Source organism: Schistocerca piceifrons, chromosome 1, assembly GCF_021461385.2.
Source record: "Schistocerca piceifrons isolate TAMUIC-IGC-003096 chromosome 1, iqSchPice1.1, whole genome shotgun sequence".
Taxonomy (NCBI): domain Eukaryota; kingdom Metazoa; phylum Arthropoda; class Insecta; order Orthoptera; family Acrididae; genus Schistocerca; species Schistocerca piceifrons.
Window position 1 is genome coordinate 1,112,468,045 of NC_060138.1, and position 27,129 is coordinate 1,112,495,173.

The window sequence follows — 27,129 nt, forward strand, 5'->3', positions numbered from 1 at the left end:
TGCACTTGTTGTTTTGGTCAGCAGCGCGAAGGCGATTTGGTGCAGTTCCTCGTTGCTGACGCTTGCTAGCTGGCACCTCTATTTCAGAAAAACTGTTGCCTCATGCGTCGTTGATGATCTGCCACACACACTCGTACCTGGTCCTTCCCTTGCTACTGGCCTTCCACGAACCCTTCGCCAGTTTTCAGCAACATCTCACAGCGTTATACGCCCCAACGATTCTGCCTTTTGTCATCCAGAATGTTCTTTATCAGGTATTTTTTCTTGTCTATTCGTCGCAGGACGCTTTCATTCCTTCGTCTGATGTAACACCATGTTTCAAACGCTTCTGGTTGTTTACTTTCTGTCTTGCGCATTGTGCACGTTTCGCATCCATATTGAGTTAAGCTACAAACCTATCTTTTCGTGCATCAACAGCAGCTTCTTTTCGTGAGAAACCTTGCTGGCGTGTCTTTCTTGCATCTTTCTTCTTTATCCTGTCTTTTCTGAGGTGCTAGATTTCATTCGCCTCTTGAAGAGTCTCTTGTCCGTGTTTAACTTTTAGCCACTCAGCACGTCTACTTCATGCACTTGCCACTGCCGCACTTTTCCCTTTGTTCACCTTCTGATTGTGACATCCACCTAGTTCCCGTTCCAGTTCATGCAGCACCAGACGCAGTCAGTCATTGGTCACTTTTGGCACGGGATGTCATCGTCGAACCGTACCACGTTGATTTTTCTGTTATTGTGAAACAGTTGTCATGTCAATACATATTCCTTTGTTTACCATACTTTCTCTTCAACACAAAAATCAAATATCAATGCCTTAGTGCTAATAGAAGCTACAACAAAACACAATACATGTTTTCAATGAACGGCCACAAGAACGAACGGCAAAAGCGAAGTTTTAAGGCTCTCTGTGGGACTTTTAATCGTAAAAATGAGCGATGTGCATTTATGCGTCAGGAAGTGATACTCGATAATGTGTTTTTTTTTACTAAAAACTCTCCATCTTCCCCAGTATTTTCATCCACGTGTTAGTTTCGCGAATACTTTTTCAGTAAGTATTGATGATGATATAAAATACCTACACGCATATGTTTATCCAGTGCTGTTAGTGAGGGGAAAAAGCATTACCCTAAAGACACGCCGTGTTAAGTAATAGTTGTCCCACGACGGGACGTAGAATTGTTTCGCGTATGAATTTCCTGGTACACGAATACCTGAGATCAGTCAAACTAGGTAAATTTGCTTCTGACTGACTGACTGACTGTCCTACTGAGAGAACTGACATGTCTTTACAAATTCTCCCGTCTTCAATATGAGTTTCTTTAGTGTTTAGCGCGATCATCATCGCCCGAAGCGAAGCTGAACCGGTTTGAGAATCCTGCCTTGTCAGACCGTTTCATTAATAATTGGTTTCGCGTGTGCGCTGTTTCGACTCGACACGAGGAGAAAGTGGGCTAAGGCAGCCGAGGTCACAGACCCTGGCGCAAAAAGCTGCCCCCACCCGTACACACACACACACCAGCGGTGCGCTCGGCCGCCACCGTTACATCACTGAATTCCGTAGAAAACAACGTTGTGTTCTTTGCAAGAAACTTAACCAAGTAGTTGTGGTGACTGCAAGGCGGTTGTGGTTTTTTAAATGAATTTAATGTATTGATTGCAAGGATTAGTAACTAAGGACGTTCTTTGTGTGTGCTCCAAGTCACGAGCATGTGCATTGCCTTCTACAAAGTTCGCAAAACGAGTTTACAGACGCTCTACAAGGTTCGGACAGGCTAAATGATGTAAACAAGCTATGGCTCACAATGAGCCACCCGCGACAATACATTTTCTGAATTATATTTCCTTACCGAACAAAATCGCCTGTTGAGCTTTCGTGTTATAAGAGTCACACTACGTATGCAACTATTTCGCAGTAGTAACTGCATCTGAACAATAAACTTTATGCATCGACTCTGATACGAACTGGTACTCGTTTTAGTGTGAATTCTGCACGGTATGTGTACGAAGAAGAGGACTGAGTTTGACGGTTGAGAGCTTATATGAGCAGCGACACGTGCCTGGAGAGTCACTCATAGGAAGACCTGAAGAGGTCAGGATGCTGCACGCCGCACTGCTCGTCACTGCATGTTTGTATAGTGTTTGTTGTGAAACTGTGTCGCCAGAGGCCAGCAGGCATATTGTAAAGTTTCGTTGATGCGTAGGTGACGCACACCCGGAGCGAATTAGCTTGTCGGGTTAATGGGCGCGGTTTCTGCGGGGCAGTTCAGGGAAATGCTGGTCGCGGCATCTATTTAAATACAGAAACATATACGGGCAGATACTGGCGACGCGGTCCCTTTTGCTGTCCCAGCCGAGACCACAGTTGCGTACTCTCGTGCGAATGATAGCCGACAGTGCAGCAAATGCGAACTCAGAAGCGGCGGGAACAGCGCCGAGAAAAGAAGTGCTGCTCTGACTCAAGGGCAGCTGTAACACGGATCGAAAATTTTCGTGCCGTCCAGATATTAGTTTAGGCGAATACTAGGATAGTTTCTTGAAAACAATCGATTCGATTTCGCTGTTTGCCCTTGCCCAGCTGAGGTAATGCTTCCTCAAGTACCGTCTCTACATTCAGGTGGTGTTCCATCTTTTGGATGAAGTTTTTGTAGTTTCACGAAGTGGAACGACGGCCGCCAGCTTCTTTTTTATCCGCTTAAATGTGGCAGTGTGTGGCCCAGGTTTGGTCGGCATATCGATCACGGGCAGCTCGGCAAAGCAGGCGGCGGCCTGTGGCTGCTGACGCATTGCGTAACGCAGCTGCGCGGCGACTCGCCGCCTTCTCGCCAGCTGGCCACGGTTGCCTGTAAACGTGCGCTTCAGTTAGTCACGCCAGTGTCGTTCCTTTTGTATCGCGTGTCATCAGCAAGTACTAGCTGGCGGTTCTTTGGAAATGTCAACATGGTGGATGCTCCGAGTTCACGTCTCCTCTACAGTTAATAACAGTTCAGATGGCATTAATGTGTGAAAATCTGAATATGAAGGTCCAGATGATTACCTTCGAATCAAATGTGCATTTACAATTTGGGTACTGTATTCTATTCTGCTCCGTCATGAAACTGAAGACGGGTACAAGCCCGAAACCGATCGTGCAGTATGTAGAGAGACTGCCTTCAGTTGCGGCAGCGGCTTGTATTCTGTACCAGCCTTTAAACGAACAGTCACGGAGTTAAGCAGCATCCGTCAGGGGTGAAATAGGCGCTGCTTCAAAGTGAATATCAGAGTTTTAAGGCTTTGTAGCATTTAGCACATTCAGCTTACCATTGTAAATAATACATCAAATGAAAGAGCAACTCAAAGAGCTTTTCCTACAGTTGTTCAGTGTGAGCACCATTTGCCACACGGCACACTTCTAATCGATATATGCCAAATTTGCAAACGAAATGTTGCTGCACGACGATGAAGATTTTCTGTAACGTGTCGTCTACGGTGATGAATCGACGCTTCAGTTAAGTGGAAATCTGAACACACGTGTGTACTTCTGGGGTCGGCAAATCCCCACGATATGGTACAGTTTGCATCGAGACTCTCCCAGATCGGACGTAAAGTTTATGGGCCTTCCTTTTTCAGTGGAGCAAGTGTAACTGATATTTCTCGTCTCGATGTGTTAAAACTATGGCTCTTTACTCAACTGAGAGAAGCTGATACACAGATCTTTATATGGCCACAAAGCAGTCGCACGGTCTCCACGTTCACCCGATGTGACGTCGCGGTCGTCATGCAGTTTGAGGGTACGTAAAGGATCGTCTGTATGTGGCTCCGCTGCCAGCTGATCTACCTGACGTAAGAAACAGGACTGAAGCAGTTGTTGCAACGAGTAGTCCAGACACAGTGGTCGAGGTTTGGGAAGAACTTGCCTATCGACCCGATGTGTGCTGCGTGACGAACAGTGTTCACACTGAACATTTGTAAGGACGAGGTTTTGAGTTGCTCTTTCATTTGATGTATTATTTACAATTACTGGCTGTAATGAATGCTACAGTGCCTTAAAACCTGGATATTCATTTTGGAACAACCTGTACACTTAAAATACCAATTATTGAGAGAGAGTGAGCGTAAAACTACTGTCTGAAACGGAAGCGGTCGACGCGTCAGTCATCCATGTCATGCTAACTACAGGGATCAGGTACTTCACTGAGACTTCGTATAGCTACACAGCATCTGCGGGAAATAACGAACTATCGAATAATGTATTTCATTGACAGCTAACTAAGCGATAGTTTCTTAAATGACAGCAACAGCTTTGCCCTTTTTACTGGCCCCACGGTGGCAATAATTCTGAGAAATTTTCTACTTACACATACAAAAACCGCCTCTGCAGAGAGCAGCACGTCAAGGGGAACACATTTGGTCGTCTCTAGCGATGGAGGTTCAACACCAACAAAAAGTTTGTCGTAATGAAAGAATGACGACCAGTCGACGGCCAGGTCATTAGACAGGAAATGGACAAAGACGACACCGAGAGGCGGCCGTTCCAGTGCAAAAGACCCGTCCGAACATTCGCCGTAACTGATTTGGTGGAACAGTGGACGTTTGAACTTAATTTTATCCGTCTTATATAGATGTAAATCGCCGAAGTATTCTTAGCATAATTCCCGAATTTACCACCTTCCACAAAAGTCCTCGCCCTCAAATTATTCTCGGGACCGAGAGCTGGCTGAAACCTGAAGTGGAAAGCTCTGAAATATTTAGCGAGCCATGGAACATATATCGGAAAGACAGATTACAGGCCATAGGAGGGGGGACTGTTAATTGCCGTCACGAAAATACAGTCTCTATTGAGGTGTGACATTGAAGCCACCTGGTCACATACAGCAGGTGTAGGTGAAACCCAAGTTAATTGTTGGATGTTTTTACCGGCCACCCGATTGTGCTATGTCAGTTCTACAGTCATTCAAAGAAAGTCTACGGTCAGTTGCGCGTAAATACTCAGATCATGCAAGACTGGTCGGAGGCGATTTTAACATGCCGAGTATAGACTGGGATGTGTATGAATTCATTGCGGGGGATACAGACATGCGAAATGCTTTTGAACACTTTTCAAAAACTATCTTGAGCAACTAATCCGGCAGCCCACACGCAGTGAAAATTACGTAGACCTTGCAGCTACAAATAGGCCGGATCTTATCGACAGAGTCAGCATAGAAACGGGAATTTTAGATCATGATGTTATTTTAGCAGCTATGGTTACGAAAGAAAATAAATCAGTCAACACAATCAACAAGGCTCGGAGAGTGTTTCTGCTAGAAAGAGTAGATAAGCAGTCGTTAACACCTTACTTAGACAGTGACATCACTTAGTTCCAGTAACGTGTATGTAGAGAGGAATTATGGGCGAAGTTAAAGCAGATTGTGAATCATGGTCTAGAGTGTTGTGTGCCTGTTAAGGTATTGAGGATAGCAAAGACTCACCATTGTGTAATGATGAAATTTGGAAAATGCTGAGAAAGCAGATGCCGTTGCACACTGTTCAAAAGAGAACGCAAAAATGTCGAGAAGCTGGCGTTGGTACAAATTCGTGCGTTTGTGAAAAGATCTGTGCGCGACACATACAACTACTATCACCCTCATACCTTAGCAGAAGATCTGGCAGAGAACTCGAGAAAATTATGGCACTGTGTGTTATCGCTAAGCGGGTCGAGGGCGTCCACACAAGTCACTTGGTAACCAGTCACGTGTAGCAGCTGAAGATAACAAAACGAAAGCCAAAGTTATAAATTTCGCGTTCAAGTAATCGTTTACGCAGGAGAATCATAGAAACATACTGTCGTTTCACCATCTATTACTAATACGTATCACTGGCATAGAGAAACTACTGAAAGATTTGAAAGCAAATAAATCACCAGCTCCGGATGGAATCCCCGTTCGATTTTATGAAGAGTACTCTACGGCATTTGTCCCTTTCCTAACTTGTATTTATCTTGAATGTCGCGGCCAGGTCAAAGTCCAAAAAGACTGGAAAAAGCACAGGTGACTAAAGAAGTATAAGAAGGGTAAAATAAAGGACCCGCAAAATTACAGACCAATGTCGCTAGCATCGGTTTGCTGCAGAATCCTTGAACATATTTACTCTCATTTCGAATATAGTACATTTCCTTGAGACCGAGAAGCTTATGTCCACGAATCAGAATGGTTTTAGAAAGCATCGCTCATGCAAGGCTCAGCTTGCCCTCTTTTCACATGATATACTGCAAATTACGGATGAAGGACAACAGGCAGATTCCATGTTTCTAGATTTCCGGAAAGCATTTGACGTTGTGCTCCATTGCAGGCAGCTAAAGAACGTACGAGCGTATAGAACAGGTTCACAGATACATGAGTGGCTCGAAGGCGCGTGTTCATCAGAGACAAGGGTATCGTCAGGAGTGCCCCAAGGAAGAGTGATAGGACCACTGTTATTCTCTATATACATAAGTGATTTGGCGGACAGGGCGGGTAGCAATGTGCGGTTTTTTGCTACTGATGCTTAGGTGTACAGTAAGGTGTCGAAGTTGAGTGTCTGTCTGTAGGAGGATACTAGATGACTTGGACAAAATTTATAGGTGGCGTGATGAATGGCAGCTAGTTGTAAATGTAGAAAACTGTAAGTTACTTCGGATGAATGGGAAAAAGAAACCCGTAATGTTCGGATGCAGTATTACTAGTATCCTGGTTGACAGTCATGTCGTTTAAATATCTGGGCGTAATGTGGAAAAGCGATTTAAAATGGAACGAGCATGTGAGGACTGTGGTAGGGAAGGCGAATGGTAGTCTCCGGTTTATTGGGAGAATTTTATGAAAATGTGGTTCACGTGTAAAGGAAACCGCACATAGAACGCTGCTGCAACCTATTCTTGAGTACTAATCCAATGTTTGGGATCCGTACCCGGTCGGATTAAAGGAAGACAGCTAAGCAGTTCAGAGGCGGGATGCTTGATTTGTTTTCGGCAGGTTCGAACAACACGCATTATTACAGAGATGCTTCGGAAACTCAAATGAGAATGCCTGAAGGAAAGGCGAACTTCTTTGCGAGGAACAGTATTGAGAAACTTTAGAGAACCGGCATTTGGAGCTGGTTGAAGAACGATTCTACTGCCGCCAACATACATTGCGCGTAAGGACCACGAAGATAAGATACGAGAAGATACAACTCATACGGTGGCATATAGTCAGTCACTTTTTGCCTCGCTCTATTTGCGAGTGGAAGAGGAAAGGAAGTAAGTAGTAGCGGTATGGTGTACCCTCCGTCACGCGCCATACCGTGGCTTGCAGAGTATTTTTCATCTGAGGGCAGCGACTGTATTTTAGAATTTTTATGAAATAATAGGTAGTGCAGCAGTCACTAGTTGCTAATATTTTATCAGCAGGACGCTTTTCGTCAACAGGCTGCCTTTATCAGGGGCGCTTGCTGTTAGTTTTACGTTGTAATTAATATGAAGTAAGGTTAATTTCCTTTGCTGTTGTGCCAGCAAGGTTATGTGTTGAAAAGGACGTCTGTTTATGAAGATAAATACGTTACCGTGTCTACATTATGTGATAAATATGATTTGTCATTTTGTTAGTGCATTTAATCATGCTTATCACAAAAAGTACACACTACAACGTACTTATCTTCCAGAACAAGCGTCTTTTTCGACACTCAACCTCACTGGGAGACACAGCAAAGAAAGCTGACGTAAGTTCATGTTAATTACAATGGAAAACTAAGTGTGAATGCACCTGATGATGGCAGCATACTGCCGAAAAGCTTCTTGGTAATAAAATATTAGAAAAATGTGACAGTTGCAGTATATGTTATTTCAAAAACAATGGACAATTTGAATCTGACAGACCTGACGACAATTTGAACACCGATCCTGCCCGTTTCCACATCATCACTGCACCACTGCGCTCAGTGAGAATCAGTAGGTGTAAGAGGAAAGCGAATAACCGAGAAGCGTTAACGGAAAAATTCAGCCTCCCGATACAACCCGTCTGCTGCGAGCCGCGATATCATCGAAATGGAGATACGCACCGTAACAAGAATTATAATCGTGACATCGTATTGTTGATTTGACCAACTCGGAAGTAAACTATCAGTTTTGAACGTAATCTACTAGACCTCAGGCTTCATTTCAGATGAGTATTTTCTCAACTGAAATTTCGCTACGCCAAGTCAGAACCAAACTGTCGTCTTCCAACGTAATCTATACCTCATGCTTCAAATCGGTCCATCGCCAGAATTTGTGTGAAAAAGAAAAAAGTAAAATAGTGTAAGTATTATTTTGTCTCTGCTGCCGTAAGCTGCCCAAAAATAGTTTACTGAATACATACTTTAATTGACATAAGTCCAACTGACGATGGAGGCATAATCCTCCGAAACATGGAATGTAAATTATACTACAATAAATGTGACTGGTTACAGCAGTTCGTATTTTCAGTCGATATACTGTACATGAGGGTGACGGTCGAGCGTAACCTTAGGTATTCGCATTTAGTGCTTTCTGCGTGCTGCTGTTGTATGTATATTTGCGGACGTATGGCACCGCGCGCCACGTCGTCATTGCATCGCGATAGAAATCGTTCGTCCGTTGTCGGTAGATGGAACCCTTGCCCAATGAGAACTGAGATAGATAACTTGTGCGTCTTCCCTGGGGAAAACAGCGAACAATTTTACGAGTCGAGGAAGTTTGCTGGATGAGGTTCCAAACAGTATAGGACTTGGTTCGCATTTCGGAAATGTCGTGAAATGAAGGGCGAACAAGACGACAAACTGTAAATTAGTGTCCGGGTGAGAGAAGTGAGGAATGTCGCCATTGCCTAGGAGAAGCCGCGGATGACTGTTTGGCTATAGAACGCGGAGCGATTTGGACAGTGCTCAGCAGCAGCAGCAGCAGCAGAAGCAGCAGGCGGGCCAGGGCCGCAGGGCGCGCGCGCAGCCGTCCAAGTGAGGCGCTGTTGTGGTAGGCGAGAACATCGACCCGTCCCAACCCGCCGCGCGCAGCCGCTCCCGGCCTTGGCCGAAGCCACGCCCTACAGTCTACACCCTGCCCTACCGGAACACGCGGTGCGTCGCGTTGCTGCTGCCTGCGTCCCTGTCAATGCCGATGCGTGTGCGAAACTGCTTGCTAGCTGCTGCGGCGGCACGCCGAGCGGCGAGGAGGCGCACGCAGCGGGTTCACGATGGAGCCCTGCGCTCGCTTGGCCCGCACCGCGCCTGCCATGTTCGAGTGAGGGCACTAATACGCTTCGCGAACGTTAGCGGAAGTTGCTGAAGGTTACCGATGCTAATGGCAGCCGCGTGAGCCACGCGGATTTCACGCGCCGCACAGACTGCAGATTTGCAGTAATGCATGCGCGATGCACTTTGCTTACTACCAGACTTCGGTGAAATTTTTGCGAATGACGAATAACGAACACAGATATGAATTATTATTCGTTATTTCTGAGTAACAAATATTATTCGAAACATTATTCGCTTACACAAATAGAAAACACGTATTCGTCATCTGTGAATAAAAAATGTCAAGAATAATAGATAAATTCTAAATCAAATTCCATTTATAGCTCCAGTTCTTTTTTATTTCATGTACGAATGTACTTTTCGTTACTTTTGAATCGGTTTTCAGAACAACTTTCTCTTTTTTTCCATGAACGACTTTCAGCTCATAATCCTCTTCAGCAAAAATTGAGAAATCATCAATTGTGATGTAGTTTTTGGCAAATAATTCGCTGCATTTCGACTTCAACTTATCTTCCAAAATCACATTGATGATAAAATCTTCTTTTTACGTCGTAATGTCATTCGAAACTCGTAACCCGATTTCTTGGACATCTCTGGCTGTTACATGTCTGAAGTTTGCTGCGAGTCTCCCTTGGTGAGGGACAGCAGTAAAGGTGAACTACATGTCTTTAAAGCATGGGTAAGATGTTACTGCAATGAATGCATTTGATGCAGAAAGGAGACAATCGTCTCTTGACACTTGCACAATACACAAATTGCAAGTATGCTGCGATGTTATATACTGGAACCCAATGTCTCTACCGAAGCTTTCGAAAGCCAAAGTTCTACGCAACTGCACAGACGGATGTCGGAGCGAAAAACTATTTCAGATTCTAACGGCAAGCTTACTCAAAGTTAATCGTAGAAGATTTTCGAAGGCTCTGGCCGTCCAGCAGCATCCCGTACACGTTTTAGGAGGCTTTGGATTAAAAGTCTGGTAATGCTAATCGTTAGGAATCACTGAGTTCTTACTTGATTCACTTATTTTATAACACTACGACACAAGTTGCGTAATTACAGGAAGGAGACACGCATATCCGATATTGTTGGCAATCTAAGAAAGGTTTCGATAATTAAGAGTTTTTGTCGGCTGGATTGTAATAGTTGGCTACTTACGTAGAGTTCTTGCGCTGCGTTAGCAATAGGAGGGGGAGACGTATTGCTAGATGCAGAACCAGATGAAGAGGGTCGAATCGGTAGTGTAGTAGTGCTGTAACGCACTAGGCAGGCAGTCTGCGGAAACTAATAAAAAAAATTTACGCCGTATAACCCGCGTGTTGGGTCGCTCCAAAAGGTAGATGACTCCTCGCTTGCAGTTGTGAGCAGGTTGTCTCGTGAAGAACTTATGTGGGTGCCTTCAGTGTTCAGTTTTGAACGGCTCCGTAAAGCCATTGTATCCTCTCCAGAGTCAAGACGGCCGACAACTGTTGTGTGACTGGTACTCAATATCCTGGATACTAGCACTGGCACAGAGTTGACACCGAAGCACTGTGTATGGTGGACAGGTGTGGGTATCTCGCCACTCTCGGGAGTACCTGACCGTCACGCAGACACGTCACAGAGACAGGCGCAGTGTGTGGGTAGCATTGTCCTGGTGGAAAACGGCACTGTCGCACGAGGACGCGGGGTGTCGGCGGCGTCAGCGTGGGCTCGGTCGCCGCCAGCCCCGACGTGAAGTCACTCCCTGTGGCTGTCCGCGTCGTGGCGCCGGCAATGGCGACCGCCGTGCCTCTGGCAGAGTGGGAGGACGCCCTCTCAGGTCGCCATCAGTGCGTGCGTCCTCGTCACGGAACCATTTGTGTCGTGGTGTTTGCGACGGGGCAGCTCACGCGTGTGGCGGTGGTTCACTTGCCCGGCTGGTGCTGGTCTCGAGCCAGTGGTGCGGGGCGACGCGGAATGATGTTGCAGGCGCAGGTGGGAAGAAGGGTCACGGTGTGCGGTGCGGCAGCCCCCGCTGTGTGGCCAGCCGTGGTCGACCAAGACGTTGGCGAAGGCCCGACCTGTACGTCGCCGTGACGTCCGGTATCCGGCCTGCGTGATATTCGAATGCCGCGCAAATCTGGATATTGCGCGATTCCGCCAGCAGACCAAATGATCCCTACTATGAGGCCCGCTTGAGTATCCGTCGCGTTCTCGTGTCGGGCGACGTGACCTGAGTGTCCTTGCGATCGTCCCTCCACGTCTGACGTCGTTCACGCCCCTCACGTACGCTACCGGGCCCGCTAACAACACTAAACGGGAACAACTCTAATGCACTGTAGTGGCCGCTCTACGGGTCTGTGAGAGTTGCAACTCTAATCATTTGCGTACCCGTCGGTGGCGTGCAGACGTACGCAGTTACACTAGTATTCGATCTTATCTTCGGTTTGCTTCACTTTTCGTGGCAAGTAGTGTACGTTACAGGCGAGGAGTGATTCAGTTGCCTTTGATGTGCAGCTGCCTTCCTGGTACCATTGCGAGCAGCTCTAATTGACAAATAGTTTGCGTTGACGGGAGCAAATAAAAGCACACTGCAGTGGTGCACATAGGTGAAATAGTTTGTACGGGGTAGTGCAGAACCGAATGTTTGCCGTCCAAAGCTCCCGAAAAGAGCGGTCCACTTCACTTCAAGATCTCATGCGATGTCGAACCACTGCTCAGTAGAGTTTAGACTTTAGAGGGTCAAGGTAAACGGAAAAGACTAAAAAAAAAAACAAATAAACGCTTTTGACGGTGTAAGAACCTTCCCCAGACCCAGCAAAACGCACACACAACTGCGTATTCAAAAATGAACACAGATTCGCATATTCTGTGACTACTGACTGTAAACGTTAAGTAGAAATAGTGTTTCGTTTTCGGGAGATAGAAACGTTATTATCTGCCTAGGTTAATGTAGTTTTCTAGGAATTTCAGGAGAACTTCGAAGGCTATGATGATATATTTCGACGCAGTAGATACCTTGGACAGGAACTACAAACTGGGGCAACTGTCCATGGTAACAAGAATTCTAAGTCTCCGAGCCAACCTTGTCGCCTCTGGTAAAGCGTCTCTGTACCTCGTATTTATCTTCGCTGTTAGCGACCGAACAGGGCGTAGTATTACTCCGAAATCGCGAGTACAATCATTGAACAGAATACTATTTGCCATCTTTACCTCTTCCACCACGCTCACACACGCATTAAGCAAAATGCAAAATCGCTTGCCTCTACGATTTCGTCTTAGTCCCAAAAGTTACAGTAGCTGTTACCAAAGGGGACATCTCGACCACTGGGAGAGTGTCCACTGCTCTATCTAAGCACGAATGGAAGTACACAAGTGCACATGTTGGGCAGGAGGGGTGCACCTGCACACTTGCCTATGCTCACAGGCGTAAGAGTAACTCGGCGTAGTCGACCGGCGCAACAGTACGCATAACTCGATGTTAGCGAGAGTTCGGTTGTCGTGCATCTGCGAGCTTACTCGACTAGCCACCTGACTGTGTACTAGTACCACTTTCGTGCACCCTTCCCTGTCCCATTCGAGAATGGCGCGTGGGCAGAACGAGCGTCGGTAAAATACTGTATTATCTCTGATATCTCGTTTCATTTTGTCGTCATGTTTCATTTCCTCGTGGACATTTCACGAGATGTACGCATGAGGAAGTAATGGGTTGCACGACTCCCGTTGGACTGCGCCGGAATGTCAGCAGTAAACCTATGTGTGACGCACGCCGCTTCTTGTAGTGCCTGCTGCACGAAACTGATGGGCCGCTACGTCGCGCTGCCACGCTCGATGGGCGGCCGTCTGTCCCTTGGTCGCTGTACTGTACTGTCGAGGTCGAACGAGCGCCCCGTAAGCCACTTCTTTCATGTGTGAATTACATTTCCTTAGGTTTGTCGGGTGAATCTGAGTCTTAGACCTGTTTCTCTTACTATTTGTTTTGCGTGGTCATTCCACTCCAGATAGCCGCGGACGGCTACTCCCAGGTTATTTCCACTGATTTATCACCAATATGCTACGCCTGATTTGGAATAATGAAGTTTCAGAAAGAGCAAAATTCCTTATGTACAAGAATTATTACATCCCTATTGCCACCTATGGTGGAGAAACATGGACAATGACAGACAGGGACTGGAGCAGACTGCAAGCAGGGGAAATGAAATTTCTCAGAGCAGTTAAGGGAAAAACAAGAATGGACAGAGTAAGGAATGTAGAGATTAGAAAGGACCTTAAACAAGAAAGTATGAGAGAAGAAATTGAAAGAAAGATTAAGATGGTATGGGCATGTTAAGAGGATGCATGGGCAGAGACTCCCCAAAATTATGGAAGAACTAAAGATGGATGGGAAAAGACCTAGAGGGCGCTCAAGAATACGATGGAAAATGGGAGTGAGAATATCTGTAGAAAGGAGAGGTGTGACCTGGCAGCAAGTGGAGGAAGAAAATTGGTGGGAGGACCGAGCCAAATGGAGAGGACTCATCAGCACCCAGACCCGGCAGTAGCTGGAGCGGGATTCGGATATAGATAGATAGATGCTACGCGAACGGTAATGGACCCTTATACATAATTCCGCTCAATCTTTTCCATTTGAGAGTCGGCAATTAAGGTTACCTACCGGCCCGTGCGCCAGCGTTGGAGCCTGTGCAGTTTGACTACAGTCTTCTAATGTTGCAACATTACTACAGACAGCCGCATCGTCTGCAGAAATCTTCGTAGAGCTTCCGGCGTTACCCACTAGATCATTTGCATCGGTTGTAAGCAGTAATTGCTCTATAAAACTTCGTTGTGGTAGTCCACAGCTTACCTTTAGATCTCTCTCTTACATAGTCTCGAATGAAATCACAAATGTGGTCAGATTGTCGGCAGTCTCATATTTTGTTCAGTAAATGAAGAATCGACGTGGCACCGACCTGGGGCCCTATTCTGTATCGTTCGTACCGATCGGCGCTGTAGGTTGCCTCAGTAGTCACGCTATTTTCGGTTCTTTATCCGAAGTTACTATTCTGTAAGCCTCTGAGAACTGTTACCGATCGGTCCTGCCGACGATCTTCTGACAACTGTACTGAGAGGTCGATAGGTTTCGGTATGGCTACTCCTTCGATTTGGTGATTTCTTTACAGCTAGAATGTGTTATTTTAGAATTATTGAGTGGTTTTAGTTTCGGATTTAGTCATAATGTTTTACTGAAGAATCACGAGGATGCATCCGAGTGGGCAGTGAGTTCATAATAGACTGTTTTCCTTTGTTAGAAATATGGTTTATATTGTTGTTACTGTGAATGATTATAACATGAGAAAAAAATTTGTCTGTATTCTCACAAAATACCTGTTATTTTTATGTAATTGAGAGTTTAAAAAACACCAAATTTCAAAAGATAGCTCTGTTTACGTATTTCACATGAGTGCAGGTTGAAATTACTAGTGACTTCGCGTACTTTTTTCTGCGAGTGGATTTCTTATTAATTATCAAAACACGTTCAAAACTTTAAAGTAACAATAGAATGAAATTTTGTGACGTCTGATAGAGGAAACCTAAAATTTCATGCATTTATAGCTTACATCCCAATCATTCGGCAACGAAGTCAGCCTGCGTCTCTCTCTCGTTCAGAATTAGAAGGCACAAAGCAGAGAGCATCTTCACAAATAAAAGAAGCGAAACGCATATGACAAACTGCCTTCAATTAGTTGGACAGACGGAACATACCTCCATGAATTTTGAAGCAACTAAGGTACTACGGAAAACAGAAAAAATGACGAATTTTTCGGGTGTTTTTATAGATGTATTTGTGCAGTGTGGTGCTCGTATTTGGAAACGTAAAAACCAAAGCCTGACGTCGATGTGAATGAGAACAAAATGACATAATATGACAATTGTGAGAGTTTCCAGAACACGGTTATTATGCATGCATGGAAACACGTTGTCAGTGAAATTTGAACAGTATTCTAAACACACTTTTCGGTACTGCGAGGAATAGCGTGCCTGTGTCGTCTGCTAGCCACTTCTGGTCCCTGCCGCTGTTGTGCGCATGCGCGGATCCACGGCAGATTGTTTTTGATTAGTTGGCGCGAGGAAACTGACAGCAGCTTCTCAGTTCGCTAGAACCGTACGGCATCGTTTCCGAAATGCACACAGAATTAACGTGGCGCCTCTCCTTCGGTAACAGCGCCGCTCGGTGCACTCGCCTATCCATCCTATCGGCAGAGCGGCCTAAAGGTATGGATAGGGGCCTAGGACGCCGACGGCTGTGGCGCTCTCGGTATCGTGCACCAGCAGAGCGAGCGCAGCTGTTTATTCCTCTACCTCGTCTGCCCCGTAGTTAAGTGGTCTAAGTGTCCGGTTGCTGATCAAGAGGTCCGGAGATCAATGTACGTTCGATTCTGTGTCTAACAGTAACCCTGCTTTCACATATAGCGGTAACGCCTTGCGCATGAAAATGGCAAGTTGAGCCGTGATACGAAGTCTACGTCAAACTTTCTATTCCTCCTGTAAACGGTTGGCTAAATCAGTTCAACGGTAGGAGGTAGACAAGGACATACCAGCTCAAAACGGCCGTAAAATGTTGAAGGCTTCTGTACCCAACCGACTTCCATACGCTTTATAGCTGCGCCATGTTATAAAGGACTGAAGGAAGTAATCATTGGTCACTTGTACTCGGCCCGCGTGACACACGATGTTCGTGTGATTAAATTCCTCGCACAATGCATAGCGACTCTCACGACATGGACTAGTTGCTATTTAAAGAGCACGTGCTGCGCGCGCGTACACTGACGCCTGGAAAGTGTGTCACGTCCCTGTTGTGGGAATAAGAGACACAGTGTTACTTCGGTGCTGTCAGCCAGTATCACGACGTGTCAGGAAGCTTATATGCAACCGTGGAGCACACAGTATTTTAGAAGCAGTGCATAGGAAGAACAGACCGTTGTACGTTGCAATGCATGCCAGCAGAACTAATCTGGAATTTTTCAGCCGCCAGCAGAACTAATCTGGAATTTTTCAGCCGTTGAAAAATTGTGTTTGTGTCAAGCAGTGGACTGTGCTTTTTTCGAGGAACGTCTTAAGGTATTCGCGTGCGGTACAGGCCGCGGGCTCGAATCACGATTGACGCACTACGACGATCGTGACATTAAGGCTCTTCTTCTCGGACGTCTTCGGGGAATAAGAGGGCGTTGGGAACCGGCAGTTTCGTAATTAAAGGTACGTCCATCCTGATTTCCACGATTGTTGTGGCCTGCTGCTGACTCGGAGACCACAGTTGACTGTTCAGCTCGTAACAACTGAGGGCATTTCGATGGAAAGTAGGGAGCACGCCTGCTGTGCTGCAGTGAACTATCCTGGAGACGAGCGGCGGTGTCGGCGCGTGAGCGTTTGTTGCGGGCCGCAGGCGCTGCGCGAGAAGCGCCGCAGGGTGGTGGGCGCCGCCGGTCCCGTTACCTACCTGTACAGTACTGCCGGCCTGCGGAGCGCAGACTTCCAGAGAACCGTGTCGGCTTCTCGTCCGCCACAGCGATGTTATGTTTCCAGTCTGTTTCAGTACCGTGACGTCGCCCTCACATAACGCAGTGACTGACAGTTACTTGTTTACAAAAGATCTACAGCCGACCGGAGAGAACGAGTTCGGTCGCTACTCCTGCTTTGTCTGCCGTTGTCACATCGCTCTGCAGACGACAGTGAAGCGATAGGGCTGCTAACGTAACTGTTGTGATTAGTTTTCGTCATATGCTTTTGTTTCTTTCTGCTCATTTTTTTTTTTTTTTTTTTTTTTTTTTTTTTTTTTTTTTTTTTTTTTTTTTTTTTTTTTTTAATACGCAAAAGAAGTCCTCGCGCTACCAGCGAAATTTAGCAGCAGAGTCACGGATCTGATCCTACAAGACAAACTGTTGATTCCGTTTTAACGGGAAATAAACAAAGGAAATCAGTATCGCATTGCACAGCTATTGATGCCGCTGCCGTATTGGTGTGCGGGGCAATGGTGAAACCTCCAACGTTGTTATTCTGATCCAGGTATAGGTGTTTTAATTTCATTTCTCGCCGTCATAGACCAACAAAATATCGTATTTAGCCAGACGATGTGCAGGAATTTGGGGCGGCCAAGACGGAGCAAACGAACGCAAAAACACTGCATATCTGATGCGCGCCGCACGGGAGAACCGTGCGGTCTAGGACCTAGGGGAGCGTTGCCACGGTTCGCGCGGTCCCCCCCCCCCCCCCCCCCCCCCCCCCCCCGTCGGGTGCTCGAGTCATCCCTCGGGCATGGGTGTAAGCCTAGGGACCGATGACATCAGCAGTTTGGTGGTCCCGTAAGAACTTACAACAGATTTGGTATTTGATTCGCCTACCGTACATTCGTCGTATTCGTAGTTGGAGAATTGTGGGAGTCGAGGAATTACCTCGCTATTCTCATTAGTGTTGAAATGTTCACAGTTGGAGAATGTAGTGTCCAAGTCATTTTCCAAAATTTCTACAAGTACATAATCCCCCTTTCTCTCACACCCCACCCCTACCCCCCGCTCTCTCCCCTCATCCCCTCCCCCCTCCCTCTCCCCTCCCCATTCCTCTCCCCCTCCCCTGTGTGTGTGTGTGTGTGTGTGTGTGTGTGTGTGTGGGTGTGTGTGTAAGCGGTGGTACAGTGATTAAGGCTCTAGATTCATATTCGGTACGAGCAGGTTCAAATTCACATGAAGCCAACTTGGTTTAGACTCTCCGAGACGGTTATAGTGGGATAGAGAGACTATGACGTGATTTTCCTGCCATTTGCCGTGAGGTTGTTAGTACATGAAAGGATGCGTATTCGAGCAAACTTCCACACTGATCGGCAAGTGACCTGCATACGTATGACTCTGGAACCAACCACGAAAAGACAAAGCACGCTTGTACGGATCAGCTGCAGCCAGTTTAGTGGCTTGTTGACACGCAAGGTCGATGCTCCCGTGCCATGTGTGCGATTCCCGTTTCCGATCCTGAGCTTGGAAAAAAATAAAAATTTCTTCTGCGGCTTCGAGGGGGCCACATTCTTGCAGAATTCCTAGCGTGTCAGTCCCTTTACTGCGTGCTAGGTGGCGCAGTGGTGAAACACTTATCGACCGCTTAAGAGAAATGGTCTTCACATCCCTGTTCGTGATAAAGATCTAGGTTTTTTTGTGGTTTCTCCAAATTATCGCAGGAGAATACTTGGATGATTCCTTCGAAAAATCAGCTGCCAGTGTAGTGTACAGCCCGACCGTATCCGGCGTCTCTGACACGTCGTCCTGTGATGGAAGTTTTTTTCTTTTATTTTTTTAAAAGACATTTATTGACGGTGAATGTATGTAGAAAACGGCCCTTACTACTGTTACACACCTTAAGCGTCAGATGTGTTTTAAAGTGCGCAAGTAATTATACTGTTTTTACATTGTCGATCAAAAGTGCATGAAAAGAGAGATTTACTTTTAAAAAATTACGACAGGAAGGAAGTGTGAAATGCACACACTACTACCAGTAGCTATGTTATCTGTGAGTTTATCCACTTGTTATCGATGCAGTACTCGGTGCCTTGTGATGGCGTGCCGATTATCGATGCAGTACTCAGTGCCTTGTGATGGCGTGGCGAGACCTGGAGAATGATCATTCTCTGGAGTACCTTCAGCAAAAGCTGGAAGCATGTTTCATGTTTACAGGGCAACATGGCAGACACGTCGTGCGAGGACAACACCAGGGACAAGGACGCCAATACAAGACTCTTTTTCGGTAGGGCAGGACACGAAACTGTTCTGCTGTTGGTGGAGCAGGTGTCGGGAAAATAGATGCCATGTCAGTAGTCTAGAGCAAAGTAAACGATACAGCTTTGACCTTTTCCGTGGTGAAATGGTTTGCTGCAGTGTCACTAATGCATTTGCTTCCAGTTGTGTCGATAATTGATTATATCTTTTCTTTATCGAATGCCAAACGTTTATCGATTATGAAGGTTCCTTCTCACTGTGCAGGGCATAAGATTGGTGGTTTCCGTTTTCAAGCGAATACGTAGGTAGCTGCTGGTTTATTTTTCCAATTAAATTTCCGTTTTACGCAGTCATCTTAAGAAACGTAGAAATCACTTTGTAGTCAACTGTAGTGAAAGAACTTGACAGTTGGAACGGTTCAGTTACGTAGTTAATTATTTTTGTTTTCGTGTTGACCAAATAGCGTAACGTAACAACTACAAGTCCACCACTTTCTGCGTCGTTCCCTTCAGTATACCTGAGTCTTTAATGCTCTTTGTTTCTGGTTCTTTTCTTATTTCTGCAATGTGTGCTATTGTCGTTTTCTTTTTCAAAGATGAAGCAATATTTCTTTCGTTTTTCTGTTCTGATTCACGTGGTAGAGATATTCGAAGAATATGAACCTTCGCTTTGTCATTGCTTCCGATATCCTCTGTACATGTTCGTAGATGCCCTCGTTACTTCTAATTTCAACCATTATTTTTCTAACAATCTGTCAACTAGTATCTCAGTTCTGTCTAGTTTATAGTACACCAGCTAATAGTACACTTTTAAACATTGACATTGGTTCATATGAGTGATTTTTAGCTCCACATTCCAGACCGTTACACTTTTTTTCCCCTAAAACATAGTCAGACAGTAAAGGTGATCAACTACCCCCTAGTCTAACATTAGTTTTTATTTCAGATACTGCTCCCATAAATTTCATAGTAGATATCGTATTTACAGAGTTCTGCAAATTAAGTTTTATAATTTTGCCGTAACACCAAATTCCCTAATGATTTTAACTATTATTTCACCGTCTACAGACCAAAAGCTTTCGTGCAGTCTAAAAATGATGCTATTACAGATTTGCTGGCTAACTTTCTGTGGCGAATTATTATTTCTAAGCTAAAAACCTGTCACCTGTAAGCTGCTCCTTTTCGAAAACTATCCTGATATACTCCCGGTTACTTGTCTAAAGTTTCTACAGCGCTGGCAGAAGTGACACTCCTCTGTAATTGTTGACATTTTATTTATCTCCTTTTTATGTAGCGTTTAGAGTAATGTTTTTTCCACTCTTCTGGATCGATTTCTGTTTTCCAAGTGTTCTCGGAAAGTAAGTGAAGATCTCTTACAGTCTTTGGTTCTGACTACTCTTAATTTTGCTCTAATGGAGTCTTCACACCACTTCATTTTTTTATGGCTAAATAAATTCTGCGCTCTGTTGGTGGGTAATCTTCAAGATTTGGTGATATTGCTCAAAATTATGATAATAATAGTAATAATAATCATCTCTTCGAAAAAGAGAAAGAGGAAAATGCAGTGTGTGTTCTTGATTTTTCAGGTCTTAACTGCTACCCAATTCATGAGTTTGTTATAGATGCAGGCGTCGTCTGTTTCTGTAGAAATCATGAAATATTTAACATCTGTCGAGAAGAGTTATCAGCGCCCTTTGTAACAAATAGTACAGATTTTAGAATTTTTGTTTGTGTCCAAACGTACTGCGTAAGTATATGGAGTCGGGTGGAGCTTGCGCATTAGTCACCAAGCTTACACGCGCAAGTGTTTGCGTTGTGACTGCGGGTGGCAGGGCACCTGCTGTCTAAAGATACACCGCGCGCTGTGGATGAGTCACCCAGCAAGTGCTCCGCCCCTGTGTTAACCCTTCCCTTGCGTCAGCTTGTGCGCGTTCTTGATATAGCTCCAACTCCTCCTATGGTGCTATACTGTGGTGTTTACTCCTTACTTCTGACTGTTCGATAGAACCTACAGTTCGCTATTAAATACAATTATCTAAGTCCGCTGCTCACCACAGATGTTAAGCTTTGCGATAATAGTCCACTATTGCCTGCAAGGAAGAGAGTTGAGAAACAGCAGTAGACCGAGGGAACAAGTAGAACACAAGTCGGTTGGTAGTAATGTTATTTGTTAAAACCTTACAATTGACACTGCTATCCACATTACCATTAAGTGCAGCAGTAACTAGCAAAAGTGCGGTCATCTTCCTCCAACCGTGACGCTGCTCTGCTGAAGGTTAAGGGGGGATGTAACGGAAAATGTAAACATTTATTTAATAAGTCATTCCAACCATATTTACTAATGGAAAAATCTAAAATTTCGCTTGAGTAAAGCAAAAGGGCTGTGCTTTAACGGAAAAATATAATAAAATATGCAGGATTAATATTTTGCCAGAAATTTGATTTTTTATTTTTTATTGTCTTTTTTTTTATAAAAAGCCATAACTTAATTCTAACCACGCAATTAATCTGAAAATTTTATTGTATTCGGAGAAGGTTAGAAGACCACTGAACTGCAGTTATTAATATATGGTACAAACTGTATCATTAACAGTTTCTAATTTTGCACATCCAAAATTAACTTTTTTTCTACGTACAACCATCTAAAAGTCAATGTAATTGCAGGATCTTATATTTTTTAGTTCCAGGGAGACAGCAACACGTTGCGAACAGTTTCAGAAAATTTCAAAGCATTAGCGCATATACTTTTTGAGAAAAGGCTTCTAATACCGTAAAAAATGTAAAATAGAGATAATCCCCATATTCCAGGTTTCTCTTCAAATCTGCCTGGCCCGTATTTGCGGGTAAGACACTGATCTGTCAGCTGTCTTGGCCCTGCTCTTGTTGATGGTGTAAAATACTTTTGTTGCCAACACACCAGGATCTATAGCAGCTATCTTCAGCATTTCAATTCTGCCATTATTTCCGTTATTGTAACATAAAATTGCATTATAGACACCTATTTTGAGTGCTTCAAGTCCACAGAATGTGCTTTGTGAGCATCTAATCCAAATTAAATTATTGAGGTTTTCATTTGCATCTTGTGTCTTTCCGTGAAGACACTTCCTCAATAAATCAGGGTTTGCAAGAAACCTGAATGTGGGCTCAATTGCATTCATAACAGGTTCTGGTAATGAGTGTTTATGTGAATACGTCTCATTTCTGTTGTTTAACTTACACCATTCGTCTTTCGGACACAGACTGTGCATTGGTTTTTCGTCAGTGGATAGCTTGTGGAAAGAACTGCCCACACAGCACGCCTCATTGCCTCGAAATTATGTGTGTTTTTCCTGAAGTGAATGAATTTCACCTTTCTTCTCTTCCAGCTAGCGACGAAGCCTACCAACAAGCCTCTTTTGGATCTGGAGGACATCCTCACAACTGCAGCAGCCTCCATGCCCCCATTTGAGCCACTAGGGCATGCTATTGCATGCTTTTCTTGCCACAATTTCTCACTGTCTTCATTGCTGGACATTTCCCTTGTTACACGCTAGTGGCAGTATTTAGACATAATTTCTATATCCAGAACTGTACCTGAGTCAATACCAACAACAGATGCAACTCAATACATAGATGTGGCCCCTTTTCATCCAGGCCCCATCTTCAGACCCAAATGGTTCAAATGGCTCTGAGCACTATGGGACTTAACTTCTGAGGTCATCAGTCCCCTAGAACTTAGACCTACTTAAACCGAACTAACCTAAGGACATCACACACATCCATGCCCGAGGCAGGATTCGAACCTGCGACCGTAGCGGTCGCGGTTCCAGACTGTAGCGCCTAGAACCGCTCGACCACCCCGGCCGGCCTTCAGACACACACAGCCCAGTAAAGTTTGTAGGAGGTTTACTGTCATGAATATCTACCCTGGATCTATTTCTTTTTGGTTTATTTCCACCAATTCCTCCACTGCATTCTTCATAGAAACTTTGGCTGCATCGCATACAGCATCAGACATTTCTTTCTTTGTTTTTTTCAAACCTTGCACAAGAGGAGCATATACTAACCTAAAATTGCTTTCATAGGTACCAAAGTCAGTTTTTTTGGAGGAGGAAAATGAAAATTCATAGCCACACGAATTACAAATTAATTAAAATCACAAACTATTCCCACTCTTCTTTCTTCAACAACTATCATGCATTCCGTTGAGTTTTTTTAAACTTCATAGCCTGGCAGAGAAGCTCTAAATCAATAAGTCTGAATTCAGTGGAATCCATATCATTCATGCACGTATACAATTCTCTCCCAAATTTCAAGGCTGCAGCTGAGAGCTTATGTTATTCATTTCGAGCTGCTTCCTCTTTTTTGCTGGTAAACCGATTTCAGTGAAACCTCCGTTTCCTAAACACAGTCTTCCCACTACCCATTATGCATAAATCTTGACTTCCACGTAAAGGCTTGCGAATTCAACCTTCTACCTACTAAAATGTGTTGGTATCGTCAAAGCGTAAATAAACCACATGCAAGAAAGTTTTCAGGCAAAGATATAGTCAGCCAAAGATACTGACACTGACAGAAATTCCGCTGAAGCAAGCAGTTTCTCAAATGTCGGAAAAGGTTGGAATGGCCGCCAGTGCAGAGTTAATCAGTTTAACATTTTAAAGGCATTTCTAAAGCTGCCATCACGATAAAATTCGCACACAACACAGATTAAACTGTGTAGATCAAGAAAATAACATTTTTGAAAAATCGATTTTTTTACCAAAATCCATTACCCCACTCGCTTAACTTCGTGGGCCCGGATAACTCTGTTATGTTGATGTCATGTATTTACAACAATCCGGGACGCGACCCAAAATAATCTGCCCTTATTATATACGGTTGAGAGATGCGTGGCGTCCAATCACGTCGGTGATGTTCACCTTTAGCGTGAGTCAGTTAGTTCGTGCTTTTGGAAAGTAAGTCGTTCTAAGGGGAAAGGTGAGTGATACGTGTTGAAATATTGTTTCCATTTCTTCTAGAGACAGTCACAGTACACACTTCTAGTCGTGACCGTTTTCAGCCATACATCTTCAGATAATATGTCTGCGACATGCATCGTCGTAAGACGACGTTTCTGAAGATGGGCAGTATATAGCTGAAACTGGTCACGACTGGAAGTGTTTTCGTGAAGGTGTGTGGATTCAATAAAAAGGACTGTATACTTGCGTACTTTGTTTTTAAAATATCGTCGTTGAGTAGAAAACGTGTTTGATTTTTGTAAGAAACTTCCCGGCAAATTTCAGCCTATTATAGAACGTCAGGGTATGCAGCGGTACCTAATTTACCCTGTAGTATTAATCCCGTAGGTAGCTCCCTTGCAAAAGTAGGATTTCGCGGCTCCAGCTAGTGAGTCAGCGGCCCGGCGTGAAGCTGGGAGGTGGACAGCCGTGGACTTGCGGAAGTGTGCGAAACTTAAAAAATTGCAGTTGTCGCGGGTGGAAGAGCTCGCCTAATAGGTATTGCACTTGTGGAGCAAAGCGGTTGTCAACATAGAGGTCGGTTCCAGCAGCAGAACGTTTTATCGAGCACAGTGGTATTGGTGGTACGGTAGGGAGAATAAACTACGTAGTTACCAATATCTTGCGAGGCAGAGCAGTATTGCCGGCCGTTGTGGTGGAGCAGTTGGAGGCGCTTCAGTCGAACCGCACGACCGCTACAGTCTCAGGTTCGAATTCTGTCTCGGGCATGGATGTGTGTTATGTCCTTAGGTTAGTTAGGTTTAAGTAGTTCTAGAAGACTGATGACCTCAGATGTTGAGTCCCATAGTGCTCAGAGCCATTTGAACCATCAGAACAGTATTCCGTCAGTGGAACAGTGTAAGGTAATTCTTACTGCTGTTTGAGGAACGCGAGATGTCGTTTATTCTTCGTCTAAAGTCTTACGGCTCCGTTCCACAATAGGAGGGAGTAATTACTGTATTATAAACTGTAGCCTCACTTAACATGCGATCGCATACTTCATAGTGTCTGCGGGTCGACTAACGACTCTTAGTAGAATAATGGAGATGAAAGTAATGTAGTTTGTAGCAACGAGCTTCGGATTGTGTGTTTAGCTACAATTATGTTACGTGATTCTACTGTGGTACAGCCGTTCCAGTTTACTTAAATGGCGTATAAGAGACAGCGACGGAAGGAAATTTAGATGCAAATTGTGCTCTGCGCCCGTTCCTATTACCGGCTTCGTATCAAACTCTTTAGCTTTCGAGGCACATCTTATCCGGCATTTAATTTTGTTGCCGCTTCCACCCAGCCTGGTGAAGGCCGGTGACGACCTGCGGCGTCTTGAGGATCGTCCACCTGCTGGCGATACGTTGTGCTGGCCGGGCGGGAGGCGGCAGTCATTTCTTTTCGTTATTGTCGCGCTTTTCGAGTGGCGAACCTTATCAGGTGTTCACGAGTATACGAATTTGTTGGGGAAAGGCGGGAACACCTGTGTCGAGATCATTTCGTCGTGGAAGTGTCTCCTATAGACGAAGTGCGTTACTGCCCCACTCAGATTTTGCTCTGGGGCTATCCCTTTTGTCTCACTCTACACCTCCCCGTACTTGTCGCGCTCCTATGTCCTCTCTCCTCCTCAATCATTGTTGCATTAGTGGTCCAGTGATGCAGCAGGAAATTCCCTCTTCACCCAAAGCAAAGTGTTAGACTTCATACGTAAATTGAGAAAAAGCAGTAGGTTTCCATTTCGCCATATCGTGGCCGACGACTCTGAGACCCTGGCTATCACGTCAAATACACTCATCTCGTGTCAGTTGCAGTAACGTCTGTTGTTCGCTATTGTAGCTTTCGTAGGCTCTCAAGCGAACATATGAAATGACACGGTAAACTTTGCCAGTAAAGTTACCCACCTGTGGGTGCCACGTTTATGAGAATACATAGTTGCGGAAACTGCGACAGCCGCGCGGGGTGGCCGCGCGGTTTGAGGCGTTATGTCAACGAGTCCTCCCTCGGGCATGGGTGTGTATGTTGTTCTTAGCATAAGTTAGTTAAGTAGTGTGTAAGTCTAGGGACCGATGATCTCAGCAGTTTGGTCCCTTAGAAATTCACACATTTGAAACTGCGCAAATTGTAGTGCGCTTGCTGGTATGACGCTTTAGTGCTGGTGTTGCCTGAAATAGCGGCAGTATGTCGGCGACCCTAGCGTGACGTTCGCGGGAGAAACCGCGACGTACGCAGACTTGACCTCCGTGTTGTGTTGGGGCCGCCGAGCTCACGTGCGAACGAGGCTAGCCGAAGTGTAAGGATATGACAAACCCGTCTCCCGGAAATAGTATGTTATACTTCCTGTAAATTCGCCTGCCGATACTGCTCCTTTTGATGTGGACTACGGATACTCGCCGCTTCTTCTTCGGACACTTCCGTTTTGTGCAATTGCCCGTCATTGCACAACCTTAGCGTGACACGAATGTTATCCGCCACACGGGAGACCACTCCTGGAATACGTATTTGCAGTTAGGATCACTTATTGCACCATCAGCCGTGTATACATCCTACGAGTTTGGATTTGCTCTCCCCGTCCCATCTGTGTGCTGTATTTTCACGTGTCTGGGTTATCGTAAGGGTTTATAACCACTGAATGTAGGCTTTTCATATTTGAACCCGGTTACTAGCCGCTTTCGACAGTTCTGTTTCGACAACTAGCCCTAAAGCTCGTACAATTCACGCCGATGAGTTACTAATATATTTAGTTAAGCCAGAATTCATTCCGTAGCCCGAGCTTTTGATTGTCGTCTGTCGTCACCTTGTACCTGGTGTTACGAGACCGTGCAGATAGCTTCCCACCTCCCTACCATTTTTACTTTTACTTAAATTTCCTCTGTAACGGAGTGCCGTACACGGAGGAAGAAACACACCATCAGATAATCGGTTGTCGTAGACTTCCTCAACCTCGTCGAGTGAGGAGCCCCACGTTAGGTGGTCGTGACGTGCGACGCAGGGGACGCGTAACGGCCAGACGGCCTCAGGTGGAGGTGGAGCTGGAGCTGGCAGTATGTTAATACCCCCCCCCCCCCCCCGCCCAAATCGTTCACCAGTATTCAGTAGGATGAAATGCAGAGTAATGGAATGCGTTCACTCTTCACAATGTTGCAAATTGTTGACGGAACTTTCGTGTTTTATATCTGACCGCTACAATGATGGAAAAAAAGAAAAAAAGAGAACCGAGGATGAGACAGTGCGGTTTGAGGCCGG

At 45.2% G+C, this 27,129-nt stretch overlaps 1 protein-coding gene across 1 annotated transcript in view; it reads left to right on the top strand.

Moving 5' to 3' along the window:
• LOC124777035 (mediator of RNA polymerase II transcription subunit 15) overlaps positions 1–27,129 on the top strand; it is a 521,147-nt gene that overhangs the window by 380,789 nt on the left and 113,229 nt on the right. The gene's annotated exons all lie outside the window — the stretch shown is intronic.